The following is a 16,218-nucleotide window of genomic DNA, read 5'->3' as shown; positions in this document are numbered from 1 at the left end:
TGGAAGGAAGTCTATATTGCTGAATTGTTGACGGCCAGAAGAGGCAGGTTCCTGTACAGATGTTAAGGTGTGGGCTTTATCCTCAAAGCAGCATGATAACATTGAAAAACTAACATGAGAGTGATAAAATTATATGTAAGTTTAAAATTTTCTTTGCACATGATTTGAGTAAAGATTAAGGAGACTAAAGTTTGAAAGGAAGAAGTAATTGACGTCCAAGAACATGGGGGGAGGTGGGTGTGGTCCTACTACATTTAGCAGAAAATCAGTGTGGATTTGTTACCGATTGGATGGGAGGGGACAGTAAGACAACAGGGCTAGATCACATTTATACATACTACGTATGTATTTGTACAAAGAAAGAAACTAGTTGGTTAAAAAATAAGTGGGAAACAGAAATTTAAGCATTCATTTCTGTTAGTAGAAACTTTTCATCCTCCTTTTTTGCCCTTATGTAAACTTTCTAGCTGTCATGTCCCTTATACTTGGAAACAGTGAATCTTGAAAGTGTCTATCCTCTGCCACCCTCTATCCCTAATCTCACTCCTCACTCATACTTACTCTCAGGGTCTAGGAAAACACATATAGAGAACCACACCTGTCTCAGAAGATGACCCTTGCCCTTGAAATCACTAGCATGCAACATCACTTTGTTCCTTAATGTCAATCATTCATTCAACAATAATCTGTTGAGTGCTACCATGTCCCAGGCACAGGTCTAGGAACTGGAATAAAAAAGTTAATGAATAAGACAAAAATCCTGCCCTGATTGTGGTTATATGCTATAGGAGGGAGACAAACAAAATGTCATAAAGAAGCAAAATGCATAATGTGTTAGAATCATATTTAATTTTAAGGAAAATAATAATACAGTGAGAAAAATAGGACTTCTGGGTTTGTTGTTGTTGTTTACCTTTACATAGGATGGTTAAAGAATGTCTTACTAAGGTGACAAGTAAATAAGACATAAAAGAGATGAAAAAACAACGTTTCTCTCATCTCAGGGAAAGGTACTCCAGGCTGAGGACACAGCAGGGACAATGCCCATTCTCTTCAAGGTGTTCCCAGTTGCTTCCCAGTGCTCAGTTCCAAAGTCATTCCTCACATTTTTAGGGTTAAAGGAGCATTCTACTATTAGATGCCAACATTTGTATTATATCTATTGCTATTGGCTAATTATCCCAAATATTAATCTCATAAAACAATATTTATTAATTATCTTTCATAGTTTCTGTGGGTTAATGATTAAGAAGAATCTCCACTAGACAGTTGTGTCCCCAGTTTTCTCATGAAGTTGTAGACAAGGTATCAGTCGGGGCTGCAGTCATCTGAATGCTTGACTGGCACTGAAGGATCTGATTGCAAGATGGCCAATATACATAGTAGGAGCTGGCTACTGGTGGGACATCTCAGGTTCTCTCCAAATGAAACTTTCCACAGGCTTTTTTAACTATCCTCTGATATGACAACCCATTTCCCCCACAATGAGCAATTTAAAAGAGAAACAAGCAGAAATTATTCATTTTTGACCTAGTCTCCGAGTTATATAGCATCCTTTATAACATTTTTACTCAATTTGTCTGAAGCAAGTAACTAAATGTAAGCCACATTTAAAGTGAGGAGTGTCAAAAATTCTTCACTATATTTTAATAACATTGTAACAAAAGAATAGCAAGTGCAAAGTTTCAGGAGGAGGCAAATTACATCCAAGTCCTGTGACTGGCGAATTAAAAGTAATAATAATGAGGCTGAGTAGGCTGACTAGATTATTTGTCAGAGAAAATGACAATTCTCTATTTGAAAATGATCTTCAACTCCATTTGGAAAACTTATCAATAATGAGAAATCAAATGAAAATTTTTGTGAATGCTCTGCTACTGTAAGAGCGTATATCTATACATAATGTGGAGATTTTGGACAAAACTGTATAAAGTCAAAGACGGAACATCCAAGAAAAGAGGTTTTCAATGAACAAGTGATCTGATTATTTTCTAAAGAGCAAATCATTTCCCAATGAGTGGAAAAAAGATGTTAGTAAAGTTATGATTGACCAGAAATGGACACATGCCACTATACAGTGGTTGATAATACCTCATGCTTTCACTTACATATATCGCTCAAGGAACAGAAATAATTTTTAATTCAATATCATATATTAAAATGTAGGCCATGACCTTCTCCAGTTAAAGAAAAGCATACTTTTTCCAATTACTTAGAAATCTCTTCTTGCAAATTCTAATTCTTAGCACTGGTTCTTAACTTATCAGGCCATGTGTACACTTCATATTCTTGGCTCACATTACTATTCTCTTTATTAGAAGTTTGTAATTTAAGGAACCTATATCTGCTTATGATGACTTGTTGAAATATACATATGATAATTTAATGTCATAACACCTTCCTTTGTGATCAGTTTCCATCAAAGAAGACTAATTTAATACCAAATTTGACTCATGTTGAAATTATGCATATATGTATATATATATATTTGCTGTGACTTTTGTTACATATTATAATTACTTTCTATTGTTGTCTTATGTTTTAACATTAATAATAAGGAAGAAGACCCATAGAATTAAAATAAAAATTTGGGAAAACATTGTGGTGGCACATGATTTTGCACATCTGTCAACACTCATAGAAATGTATTCTAAAAATGGTCAACTTGTAACACATTTAAATTTTACATAAACAGAAAATAATTAAAACAGATAAGAAACTCTATAACATGTTAGTATGTATTGAGACAAATGGCCAATTTCATGTTCAAAATATATTTCACCATATATATGAATGTGTGTTTGTGAGTTTTGTGTCTGTTGTTACATTTGAAAATAATAATTAGCCACCAACAAACTTAACAATATTTGGGAAGTTTAGATGGAGGCCCAATTTGTATCCATATGCTCCAGTGAACTAGTTGACTGTTTACTTGTTTAAGTTATGTCAGCTGTGCCATCTGAATTGTATTCCTCCTCATTCTACAAAAAACAATCCATAAATGAAAAATTGCTCTTTCAAGCTTTCACTGTGAGCTCCTTGAGGGAAAGGACCCTGTATTTAATCCCTGTTTTCCTAGGATCTGACACTATGCCTGTGAGATAAATTAATTAATGCACAAATGAAAGGATATAAAACTAAAGAATGTTAAAAATCTCATAATTTCCCTTTTTTTCATTAACCTCAGTTTTCATTTATAAACTTTATTATGGTAGGTTGACAATCTTAATTAGGATGTCCTTAATTAGGGTAGCATAGTGATTGTAAGGAAGTACTTTTAGAATTATACATGATCAAGTTTGTGTTTTAAATGTGCCACAGATCCCTTGGAGACAAGCTGTTTAAAGTCTATAAACATTGGTTTCCTCACCTGTAAAGTGGAAATAATTAGTCATAAAAGTAAAATTATTCATTAATATGAAGCCCCTGAGCACACTGTCAGGCACTTAGGAAATCCTTGATTCAAAGCAGATATAATTTTTTTCTACTATTAAATCCACTAGAAAACATATGCCCATATAAATAAAGGTTATAAAAATAGCATGTAGCATATTTGATTTTCATTCCACATCTTTTTTTTTCCCTGTGGTGGCTTCCATTTTTATTCAAAGTTTTAAGACAGAAGTTAATATTCACAGAAAGAAGAGTTATCAGCAATCTGGTGTTTGACATATAGACATTTTAACTCTGGTGAATATCTGCCATTTATTTCAATCACTACATGTTTAAAATTAAATACATTTTGAATTAGATTTTCAAGCCTCAAGCCAACATTAGTTGCTAATCATTTCATCCATTTATTTCGATATAATCAATTCCTGAAAACTGTAATTGAAATCCAAAGAGCAGGTAGATCCCTTTCTATTAAAAAAGGTGGACTGTGTTTCTTCTTTACCTCAGATGCCTTGAGTGAAAAATGCATAGCAAGAAATCTGCTTTAGGATGAAGCAAATGAGGAATCCAAGAGCAAGAGCATCTGGATAAAAGGTTCAGAGCTTTTGACACTTCGCTTGAATATGTAAATTAGACCTTTAGCTTTATACTAAGCATTTAATATTCTCATACAGCACGCATCATACTGGTAAAGAGGAAATTCAGAAATTGGAGCATCGGTTTTTCATCTTAGGTGCATATTGGAATCATTTAGGAAACTTTAAAAACTACTGAATCTCTTATCTCCAGTTTTTTATTTAATTCACATGAGGAGTGGCCTGGGCATTAGGAGTTTTATTAGTTCCCTGAGTGATTTTTATTTATATTAAAGTTTGAAAATCACTGGCCTAAAGGAAAAAGAGTGTGGTAAAGTTCTCCCCAATACCTAATTAGAAATAAGAAAAAAAATGTAAAATATGTTATTTCTAAGTCAATAGTTATCTGTAGTTTACCTATTGTCTTCCCTGAGTCTATTTCAAAGCATATATAACTTAACAATAAGCAAAATAAACAAAATCATGACAAGTTGTTTAAATAGCTTATTTACTTCAGATTGTTTTCCAAATTAACTTATTTCCAAAATACGTTAATTTTTAATGTCACGAAGATTTAAGCAGATTAGAGAACATCATTTCTCTGCCATAACTAGTGGACAGAGAGAGGAATTTATATTTCAATCTTAACTTCATCTCTACAATAAAACAGGATAGCCAATCTAACTTTCAGTTTGCTGTAAAAACTGTAATATTCTTGACAACACACTAAACAATATGGTATAAAATGGATCTATTTATATTTCCTTCCTGATACCAGGGAAAAAAATGTCTACTTAATATGTGATATTCATGGTTAAAAATTCTGAATATATGGGAAACTATTGCAACTCTTGCTCTCCATACACCCAGTTCCTGTGTTCAAGTCTATTAAAAAGCAATGAGGTGATGTATAGTATGCCCTCAAAGCTTTCAGAGTGAATAATACCCAGCTTTTCAGGTGCTCAACATACTGCCTGGTGATAATGATAATGATGAATTCCCAAGCAGACTCCCTCAGATATTAGGAAAATGGTTTCCTTTAACTCATATTAGATACTCAAGTTTTACATCAGTTGGCTGTCTTTGAAAAATACTTCTTAAGAGCCAAAAATATTACTTCACTTAAACAACTGTACGTATTTTGTAAACAACATACTATGTCCAGGAATTACAAATATAAAGTGAAATAAATAAATGTGCTCCTTGAAGGTCTGGGCTTTATGTTAGGTAGGGAAATACTAGCATGAATTAAACTAAAGCTATATCTCAATGTTATATGCAACTGATTTTTATAACCACAGTAAATTATTTAAAAAATTTGTATCCACATTACCACCAGAAATATTCCAGACTGAGACCCAAAAAAGAGACCTAAGAAAGAGAGTCTTTGGGGAGTTCAGAGTAAAGATGTGGTGAATAAAATAAGTTCTTTGTAGTACAATGCCAAAACAAGTAAAGAACAGCAAAATAATTGCAGTGCGATCAGTGTATCTAATAACTAGTAGCTCACATTGTCATTTTCCTCAAAAATGTTTAAGCCATATGAAGTTTCTATATGGCTGCCAATTTTATTATCTATTTATGGCCTTTCTTTTCCTTTCCCACTGAAGTGACCTTGGTTAAGATTCTTAACACTTTAACACTCAAAATAGTACCCTACAGATCTAATTATTCTTCCTGCCTTTCTATTCACACTTTTATATACTACTGCCAGATTTTAAATCATATTACAGTATTCATTTCATGTATTTAATTAAAAAAAACCCTTTTATTGAATATTTACTAAATTTCAGGCACTATGTCAAACACACAAGATACGATGGTGGGGGGGTGGAAAACAGTTTTGCTACCTTTAAAGTCTGAACAGTTACAACATGTAAACCTGATTTAAGAAAACACACATAAGAGGCACCCAGGTGGCTCAGATGGTTAAGTGACTTTGGCTCAGGTCATGGTCTCACAGTTTGTGAGTTGCAGCCCAGCGTTGGGCTCTGTGTTGACAGCACGGAGCCTGCTTGGGATGCTCTGTCTCCCTCTCTCTGCCGCTCCCCCTTTCAAAACAAATAAATATTTAAAATAAATAAACACATAGTTTTTTTTTTTTAATTTTTTTAACATTTATTTTTTGAGAGACAGAGTGTGAGCAGGGGAGGGTCAGAGAGAGACAGGGAGTCATAGAATCTGAAGCAGGCTACAGGCTCCCAGCTGTCAGCACAGAGCCAGACGCAGGGCTCAAACCCATGAACCATGAGATCATGACCTGAGCTGAAGTCAGATGCTTAACTGACTGAGCCACCCAAGCACCCCTAAACACACATAATTTTAAAAAATTACTTGTAAACTCTGCCGCTTACTGTTTATGAAATCTATTCATTTTAATATTGCCCATTTAGTTTCCCATTAGGAAATATGAACAATAGTACTTTTCTAATATAACTCATTAGAGGATTAAAAAGATAATCAATGGAAATTTCTTGGCACATAGAATGTTTAAAAAAATAGCAGTTGATTTCTTTGTAAATAAATCTTCAGGTATTAACAGAGGGTGGTTTTATGTTTTACATTCAAAAGCCATTTAATGAAATCCCAACAGAACTGATATATGAATTTATTGTGGACAATAAAGTCCTATCTGTGTAGGACTTAAATAATTGTTTTGTCTTTAGTACTTTTCCTTAAGCATTTAAGAAAATGAATCACTTTTTAAAACCCAGACTATTTCAATCATAAGCAAAGCAAAACTCAAAGTATAAAAGAGTGAAGCCTTTTTTATTTTTTTAAAGATCATGTATGTTTTTCAAGGCCTGAGGCAAGGTTTGAGAAAGGATATGATTTCATTATTGATCCAAACATCTCTTTTAAAAGAGATACAAGGTAAAACCTGAGGGGTAAGTTCCAACAATGAGAGAGCCTCAGGAAGCAATTGCCAGATATTTCAGTGCAGCAGAATCTGAATTGACTCATTCTATGCTAGCTCATTTCCGTGAACTCCAAAATAGCTAATAAAGCTTGTGGATTGAAATTAGTCCCCAAATATGCCAGACCTAGTCCTTGAATACATATAACACATTAGAAAGAGTGAAATCCAAAGTAAGATACGGGAGATAGACTTTCTGTTTGTTGACAGCTTGCTATAGAGTGAGAAATTTTACTGAAGAGGAATTAGGTCTCTATTGTGAAAGATAACAGAAAACTAGAAAATCATTATTGAATGAAGAAGACTTTATGGAAGATAAGTTAGATATCAAGAATACTTGAGGCCTTATATGTATTGCGTTTTGTGTTCATAAATTAAACTGTTAAAGGGATAATGGTATAGGTGAATAGTGAATAGATACAAGATTATCCATTCAGACTATTCATGGACAAATTAGAAGTAAATATTGTTAGTTTCAGTTTCTAAAGTTTCAAAATAGAGGGGGAGAAGGTAGCAATTTTTGGGACCGTTGGATGGCCACAGTGATATTCAGACTAACAGAAAAGGAATGATTATGACCATATTTCAGATGGTAGATTTGACTACATTTTATAAAACTGAGACTATTTAGTGTTAGTAGGATGCAGAGTGACTAAAATTCTTATATTTTGATGTTGAGAATGTGAATAGGTATAATCACTTTTAAAAACTGTCGGATTCTTTTGAATAAATAAAAGTAAGTACCCATACTATATGATCCAGTAATTTACCACCTATATATGTATGCAATAGAAATGGGTGCCAATGTACCCCAGAGGACATGCACAAAATGTTCACAGTAGCATTATTTATGTATACTCTTATAATATGTTATTTTTGGTCAATGACAGTTTAATGTCATGTTAGTCTAATGTCAATGTTAGTCTAATGCAGATCATCATGGTTACCCTTACATCATTCCTTGTCACTAATATGTCAAATTCTTTCTAAATATGTGTATCTACTATAATTTATATGTAAGTATATGTGTCATATATGCTATTATGCATATGTGACAAATACCATATTATATATTGTATATATTGCAAAATGTGTTGCACTATACTATATATATTTTTGTATAAATTATTTTGTATACTCTATAATTTGAATTTAGCAGAACCCTCATGAATGGGATCAGTGCCCTTATAAAAGAGGCCCCAGAGAAACTCCTTGCCCCTTATTCCATGTAAAGTTACAGTCAGAAAATGGCCATCAACAAGAATTTGGTCTCATCAGACATGCTCCATGATCTTGGACTTTCCAGACTCCATATCTGTGAAAAACAAATATTTGTTGTTTATAAGCCATCAAGTTTAAGGCATTTTTCTTATCTAGGCATGCCTGGGTGGCTCAATCAGTTAAGGCTCCAACTCTTGGCTTAGGTCATGATCTCACAACTTGTATGTTTGAGCCCTACAACAGGCTCTGTGCTAACAGCACAGAGCCTGCTTGGGATTCTCTCTCTCCCTCTCTCTCTGCCCCTCCCCAGCTTTCTTTCCCTCTCTCTGTCTCTCTCAAAATAAATACATAAACATTTAAAACAATTTTTTAAAAATGTATTTTTGTTACAGCACCCCAGACAGATTGACATTTCCTAAATGCTTTCCTTGCTTTCTTATGAATAAACTTATGTTCTTAAAAACCTGTTGACTGGGGCGCCTGGGTGGCGCAGTCGGTTAAGCGTCCGACTTCAGCCAGGTCACGATCTCGCGGTCCGGGAGTTCGAGCCCCGCGTCGGGCTCTGGGCTGATGGCTCAGAGCCTGGAGCCTGTTTCCGATTCTGTGTCTCCCTCTCTCTCTGCCCCTCCCCCGTTCATGCTCTGTCTCTCTCTGTCCCAAAAATAAATAAATGTTGAAAAAAAAATTAAAAAAAAAAAACCTGTTGACTATATTTTACTCATTTTCCTAGAGTTAATTTTTACCTTGAAGATATATTAGAATATCCACTATCAATTGAGAGTAGTAGAAGATATTCTTTGGTTTATGATGCACAGATATTCCTGAAAATTTGGTTGCTGACCTTATATCCTCATTCATTATAACTTCAGTTCTCAGGAACATTGCAGATTTAACTTCTCCCACCTGTATTTTGACTTAATTTTGTCTTCTATTTTGTCTCTGCAATTTCCCAGAGATTTTAGATTGACAAGGCATGTCTTAGGGTCTTCTGTTTCCTCCATGATGTGTACCTAGTATAATGTCTTGGCTAGAGTACATCTTCAAGACATATTAACTAATTGATTTGAAAATTTACATCCAAGGGTTCAGCTGAACCAAGACAATTTACATTATAAAAAGTCATTAGGTGAATTAGATTTGTTTTTTGTTTTTGTTTTTGTTTTTGTTTTTTAGAGAAAGAGAGCATGAGAGAGGGAGAGGAGGAGAAAGAGAAAGAGAGAGAGCATGAGTGAGGGAGAGGGGGAGAGAGAGAGAGAAAGAGAGAGAGAGAATCTCAAGCAGGATTCATGATCAGCATGGAGCCAATGAAGGGCTTGATCCCACAACCCAGGGATCATGACCTAAGCCAAAACCAAGAATTGGATGCTCAACTGACTGAGCTACCCAGGCACCCCTAGATAAGTTACTTTTTTTTTTTTTAAGTTTTTTGTTTTGTTTTGAGAGAGAGAGAGACAGACAGACAGACAGACAGACAGAGGGATCACAAGTTGGGGAGGGAAAGAGAGAGAGTGAAAGAAAGAATCCCAAGAAGGCTCCAGGCTATCAGCACAGAGCCTGACCCGGGGCCCAATCCCATAACCCTGGGATCATGATTTGAGCTGAAATCAAGAGTCGGACATTTAACTAACTGAGACACCCTGGCATCTAGGTATTTTTAATATAACTAGCATGTGGACATTCACACTGTCAATAGCCTACACACTACATGTGACATGAAGACTGTTTTCTTTTTAAATTAATCCCCTTTTTTTGTTGTTGTTGTGTTTTGTTATATTGCTCTCCATATTCTGCACTTCTTTGCTTGTGAATTACAGGATTGTTTTAGTTTAATCAGTCTGCTTATAGAAAAAATTATCAAGACTGGTGTGTTATAAACAAAAGAAATTTATTTCTCATAGATCTGGAGACTATGAAGTCCAAGAACAAGGTACTGGCAGATTTGGTGTCTGGTGAAAGCCTGCTTCCTGGTTCACATGCTACCATCTTCTTGCTGTGTCTTCACATGGCAAATACGGGTAAGAGAGCTCTCTGGGGTCTGTTATATAAGGGCACTGATTCCCAACCCCCCCCCCCCAAAAAAAATAAGGGCACTAATCCCATTCAGATGGGCTCCATTTTCATGACCAAATCACTCCTGAAAGTTTCCACCTACAAATACCATCACATTGGGGATTGATTAGGTTTTAGCTTATGAATTATTATGGAACAGAAACATTCAGCCTATAGCAAGGGCATTATCACTAGCTCTCTCTTAATTTAAGTTTTAATAATGTTGCTATGTGACTGGAAAGTACTACATGGTGTTAAAGAATTTTTTTTTTTTAATGTGGGCTCTGGGTAGAGGGGGTTGCATTTTGAGTTAAATGCAGAAACATTGAAAATACCAAACAAATAACTACTGTTATTTTTCACAAATGTGCTAGGCTGACAGGTTGTTTAATATAAACAGAATAATGTGTGTCCTGACATTTTCAAATTGTCTAGGAACTTTTAGAACTGAATACTTCATCATGCCTTTAGTTCTTTAGTGTTCTTTTCAGAAAATTCTTTCTGCCTGAAATAAAGTGTATGGCATTAAATCTTCTCCTAAGAAGACCACAAACAAGCCTACCTTTTAAACAAGCATTTCCAATGTTCAAATCAGATAGAAATTTCAGGCAGACCTGCAAATATACATTTATACCTTACCAATTTAACTTTTATATGTATCAGATAATTGCTTTGATAAGGTGGGAAAGGAGGTTAACTAAATTTTAGAGGGGATAGAAAAAGTTTTATTTCCAACAACCATCTTGCTCTTTTATAATGCTTGGTTTCAGAGCAGCGTATGCATCAAATTTACAGAAAAGCCTTACCTTAGGAAACCAAATGAATGAGCTTCCAAGAAAGAAAGAAAGAAAGAAAGAAAGAAAGAAAGAAAGAAAGGAAGGAAGGAAAAGAAAGAGAGAAAGAGTAAGAAAAGTTTTTAAAAGAATGAATAGTGTCTGATTTATTGTTTTATGAAAGAATTGAACACAAGCAATATTATCATTGTATATAGGTGTTAAAATTGAATTAAGTACACACACACACACATACATACACAAAGGCATTTTTAAATAACCCCTTGTTTAATTCTGTCTGTAGTCTCTCGTGTCTTCATTCATTGCATCTGAAACAATCTGGAGATAATTTCTCAGCAACTCAGTTATATTATATTAGCTGGACTACTGTTTAAGGATGGTGAAAATATAAAAATATTCATGGCATCATCAAAGCAGTGGTTTCTATGTTTGATTTTTTTATGATATGTATAATTACTAGGTACTTTCTGGAAATATATTTGGGACATTTAAATTTTTAGTCATCCTGGGCCATTGGTGCTAAAGGAAATATTAAAGTTGAACAAGGCAAAATCACAAAATTGAGCTTTCATTGCCCCAATTCTGTTTCTAAAAATGTGTTCAGTCTTCATGGATTTTGAAAAGGTTCTAGCATGACCTTGAGGTTAAACATCACACAGTGGTCTACTTTTAAAATGTACACAACTCAACTGAACAAGTTTTCCATACCTTTCTTCTCTGCAGAAATGACTTAGTATTTCACTCTACCGGTTTGGTTGTTAGCAAATGTTACATCTGCAAAAGTTTGCTCCCACATTATCCTATGAATTCACTGTGACAGCCTTTTCTTTGTGATCTCCACAGTACATAAAATATTTAATATATTGTTTTTAGTAAATATTTGTTGATTGACTTTGTGTTTCTGTACAGTAGAGAAATGTTTTTTAAAAATTTCTTTAATGTTTATTTATTTTTGAGAGAGACAGAGACAGAATGCAAGTGGGTTAGGGGCAGAGAGAGAGGGAGACACAGAATCCAAAGCAGGCTCCAGGCTCTGAGCTGTCAGCACAGAGCCCAACGTGGGACTAGAACTCATGAGTTGTGACATCATGACCTGAGCCGAAGTTGGACGCTTAACCGACTGAGCCACCCAGGTGCCCCTTTTTAAAAATTTTTTTTAATGTTTATTTAGTTTTGAGAGAGACAGAGACAGAATGTGAGTGGGTTAGGGGAAGGAGAAATATCTTGTATAGTGGAATGTCTAGGACATGTAGGAATAAATATCTTTGGAATAAAAACTAGTTTCAACAATTTTCATCCACAGTGTAATAGTCATTCTGAGAAATAAACACAAGAAGATTCTATGAACACATTAGCCCCAAAAAGAGAATGGCAAAGGGAGGGATTGAGCTGTACACAAGGAATTCTAAAACCTTAAGATCAATATTAATTGCAGTTATTTTTTGCTTATTTCCCTCTTGAGTTGGCTCTGCTGAAGAAATAATGAAAGTTAGTGTGACTGATACCAAAAGTCTTCCTAAAAGAGAATGATTTCATTTTTGAGTTGATAACAGTGCCATAACTATTCATGGGAGTTGACATTAGAAAAATTTTTAAACAATAACAACAACAAAACCCAACAACAGCAACAAAAGTTTGTTGATGGATTATATAAATGAAAATAAAATAATGTAGTTAACAAATTCATATTTGCTTAACTTATTTCAGGGAACTGTGAAGATATTGGTATTACCTCAGATATTGTTCTCGATGAGCAAGGATTGGCAAAAGTTTTCTGTAAAGTACCAGATAGTGAATGTTTTAAGTTTTCTAGCCATGTGTGGTTACTGTCATATATTCTTCTTTGTCTTTTTTTTACCCTTTTACAATGTTTTTTTTTTAAAAAAAAATCTTAACTTGAAGGCCATAAAAATACAAGACTTGAGGTGGATTTAATCCCCAGGATGTGGTTTGCTACCCACTGCTTATTGATATAGTAAACTAAAGGGCATAACTATTAAAGATTTTACGCATTTTATTCTTTATGTATGATAGCCTCTAAGATGATCCCAATGATCTCTACCTTTTAAGTGTTTATGCCTTTATGTAGTCCCTTCCCTCTAAGTATGGACTGGGTTTGGTGACTCACTTCTAAAGAATAAATAAAGCAACAACAATTGTACGTGACAAGGATATTAGGCAATATAAAGCAGTATGGCTTTGTTTTCTGTCTCTTAGACTACATGCCCTGGGAGAGGCCAGCTGCCAAGCCTTGAGCAATCATATGAAGAGGGCCCAGCCATAGCCAATTGAGTAAACTTAAAATCAGAACCTCCAAGCCAGGCAATCCTCAAATGATTGCAGCCTTGACTATCATCCTGGCTGCAGTTTTATGAAAGACTCTGAACCAGAAACCAGCCAGGTAAGCCGCTTTCAGAGTCTTAATTCACAGAAACCACGGTACATTAAATGTTTATGGCTATGGTTTGACATAAGTGGCTATGCAACAATAGAGAACTAGAAAGTTGTAATTATAATATGTTATTTTGTAAGAATTTAACCTGGTTATCATAAAACTACAGATAACTTTAGTCTTAGCTAGTATGTTAGTCAAGGTTATACAGAGCAACAGAACCAGAAGGGAATATATATATGAAGAGACTTATTTTAAGGAATTGGCTCACACAATTATGGAGACTTGGTGAGTCCAAAATCTAATGAAGGAGGTCAGCAGGTTAAAGACTCGGGAAGGAGTTGCAGTTTGAATCCAAAGGCAGTCTGTGGGCAGAATTTCTCCCAGCAGAGGAGAGGGGTGGTCAGCCTTTTTTTCTATTCAAGGCTTCAACTGATTGGATTTCTTTAAATACAAGCTCAACCACATTTTATGGTGGGCAATCTGTTTTATTCAAATTCTACACATTTAAATGTACATTTCATCCAAAAACATCCTACAGAAACATGTAGAATAATGTTAGACCAAATATCTGGGCACTGTGACCCAACCAATTTGACACATAAAATTAACCATCACAGTTAGGGCTAACTAAAATGATTATTTTAAATTTGAATTCATCCAGTATCAATGAAAGATGTACTGAGTGTAATTTATCAGTTTCCTTGGATTCACACTCAGCTACCTAAAAAAGGAATCTAGGTATATAAGCAGATAAATGGTACAATCACACAACAAAGCAATGATTATGAAGATTAAGGAATAAGGTTGGAAACATGTTTTTCTTAACATTTCAGGTCACAAAGCTATACACCCCATGGAAATAAATATGTATAAATATAAAAGCATCAGCCAACTTGTTATAAAAAATTTTTAAATTTAATCCATCCAAATTTTTCAAAATAATTTCAGATTATGTAATATTTAAGAAAAATACTTAGATGACTGGACTTTTCATCTGCATGCTGTGTAATATATAATAGGTTATCAATTTACAAGTGAGTGAGTCACCCTAATGTAAAGAGAGATTGTGACAAGCAGAATAATAGTTTGTCAAAGATGTCTATATCAAAAAAAAAAATTAAAAAAAAAAAAGATGTCTATATCATTATCTAGAACCTGCAAATGTGCCACCTTACATGGCAAAAGACACTTTCCAGTTGTGACTAAATTAAGGCTTTTGAGATCAGGAGACTAGTCTGAATTGTCCAGGTGGGACCAAGGTAATCATTAAGGTACTTATAAGAGGAGGCAGGTGGGTCAAATTCAGAACAAATTCATGGCAATAGAAGCTGAGGTGAAAGAGAGAGAGAGACAGAGAGAGAGAAATTTGAAAATGCTATAGTGCTTCTGACTTTGAAAATGGAGGAGGGAGGTCACAAACCAAAGAAAAAGGAGTGTATCCTGCCTCTAGAAACTGAAAAAGGCAAGAAAACAGATTCTTCTCTTGAGTGTGCTAAATGGACACAGCATATTGACACCTTGACTTTAGGACTTCTGACCTCGAGAACTGTAAGATAAATGTGTATTGTTTTATGCTGCTAAATTTGTGCAACTTATTAGAGCAGCAATAGACAACTTATAAAGAAATAAATTCCTGCTCATTTAGGGGATTGAGACTATAGTCATATTTAGAGAAATGACATTCTATGAACTTCGAAGTGCATTTCGTAAACATGGTAGACTGAATACAAGTTTCAGGAGGAAGGCCAGATGCTACATATTTTGTTTACTATTGTATCCCCTGGGCATAGTACATAAATAACACATACCAGGTTTCAAAGAGATAGTTTTGTGAAAGATGTTCTAATAATAGATCTTCATGATATTCAGTTCATACACCAAATTTCTATTAGTGACTCCTAAATTTATAAAGATTTATTCCCTCAGGCCAATAATATTATTTTCTCAGTCATCTTAACACCAGTTTTTTTTTTTTTTACTAAATACTTTAAATGAATTAGTATAACATTCATGTTTGACTTATTGTTTCTCAAATAGGACACTGATATCATATTTATAGTATCATTAAATGGTATTAATTTACTATATCTTGGCTGATCCTATTCTTCATGGTGCTATTTAACAGAATGATGTGAAAGTTGTAAGTCAATTTTAAGCAACCAAATGAAAGAAGACCCACAAATTTTCCCCTCAAGTGTAGTGAATCAGCACACATCTGTATGTATTAGAAATAGAATGGAAGTCCTAACCTTAAAATAACTTTCCAAAACACCTTGAGGAATCAAAGGACACGGGCTAAATGATGTCACCAAATTATTGCTAAATAAGCACTTATATATCAGCCATTTTTTATAAATTCTATTTTGAATTTAAATATATAACTCAGCCTCCAATGAGGAAAAATAGCACATGTATAGAAATCTTCCATCTACCTAATTAAAGTAGCAAATGTTTATCTTGTATTAACTTATGACGTTGCCACAGTTTAACAGATTAAGATTTATAGAGTGTCACTGCTAATGGCACACAATGGTTGCAGCTGCACTAATTTGGTGGTCCAGGAAGTGTGCTTGGCTAGGCAAGCACTGCATCTGCATGCTTGATGTTAACACTCGGGCCTTTTATAACTCTAATAAAGTTGACAGTTTATGCATAGACATGCCAGAATCTAAAGCCAAGCAAGGCAGAATCACTGAGGTTGAGGGCATAAATTCAAGCTGCCTGCCAGAAACATGTGCAGCTGTATTAGGAACAGGAAGTAGATTCCATTGACACATCTGCTACAGATGCCTGGTTTGCAAACATCTCTACCTCTTTCCTCCTGTCGACACATGCAGCACTTGGTACACCATTGCTCACCCAGAACAAAGTGAG

General features: G+C 34.6%; 1 long non-coding RNA gene across 1 annotated transcript in view; it reads left to right on the top strand.

Moving 5' to 3' along the window:
- The window catches only part of LOC147582525 (uncharacterized), a 166,783-nt gene that overhangs the window by 66,227 nt on the left and 84,338 nt on the right, over nucleotides 1-16,218 (top strand). Inside the window, exon 2 of the long non-coding RNA XR_015248740.1 lies at nucleotides 13,167-13,350. This is a non-coding gene — a long non-coding RNA (uncharacterized LOC147582525). The remainder of the gene's footprint in view (nucleotides 1-13,166; nucleotides 13,351-16,218) is intronic.

This window comes from Puma concolor, chromosome A3, assembly GCF_028749965.1.
Source record: "Puma concolor isolate L17-30 chromosome A3, mPumCon1.1.hap2, whole genome shotgun sequence".
Taxonomy (NCBI): Eukaryota; Metazoa; Chordata; class Mammalia; order Carnivora; family Felidae; genus Puma; species Puma concolor.
Note: the sequence above shows the minus strand (reverse complement) of the source record. Positions and strands in the feature narration are given on the sequence as shown.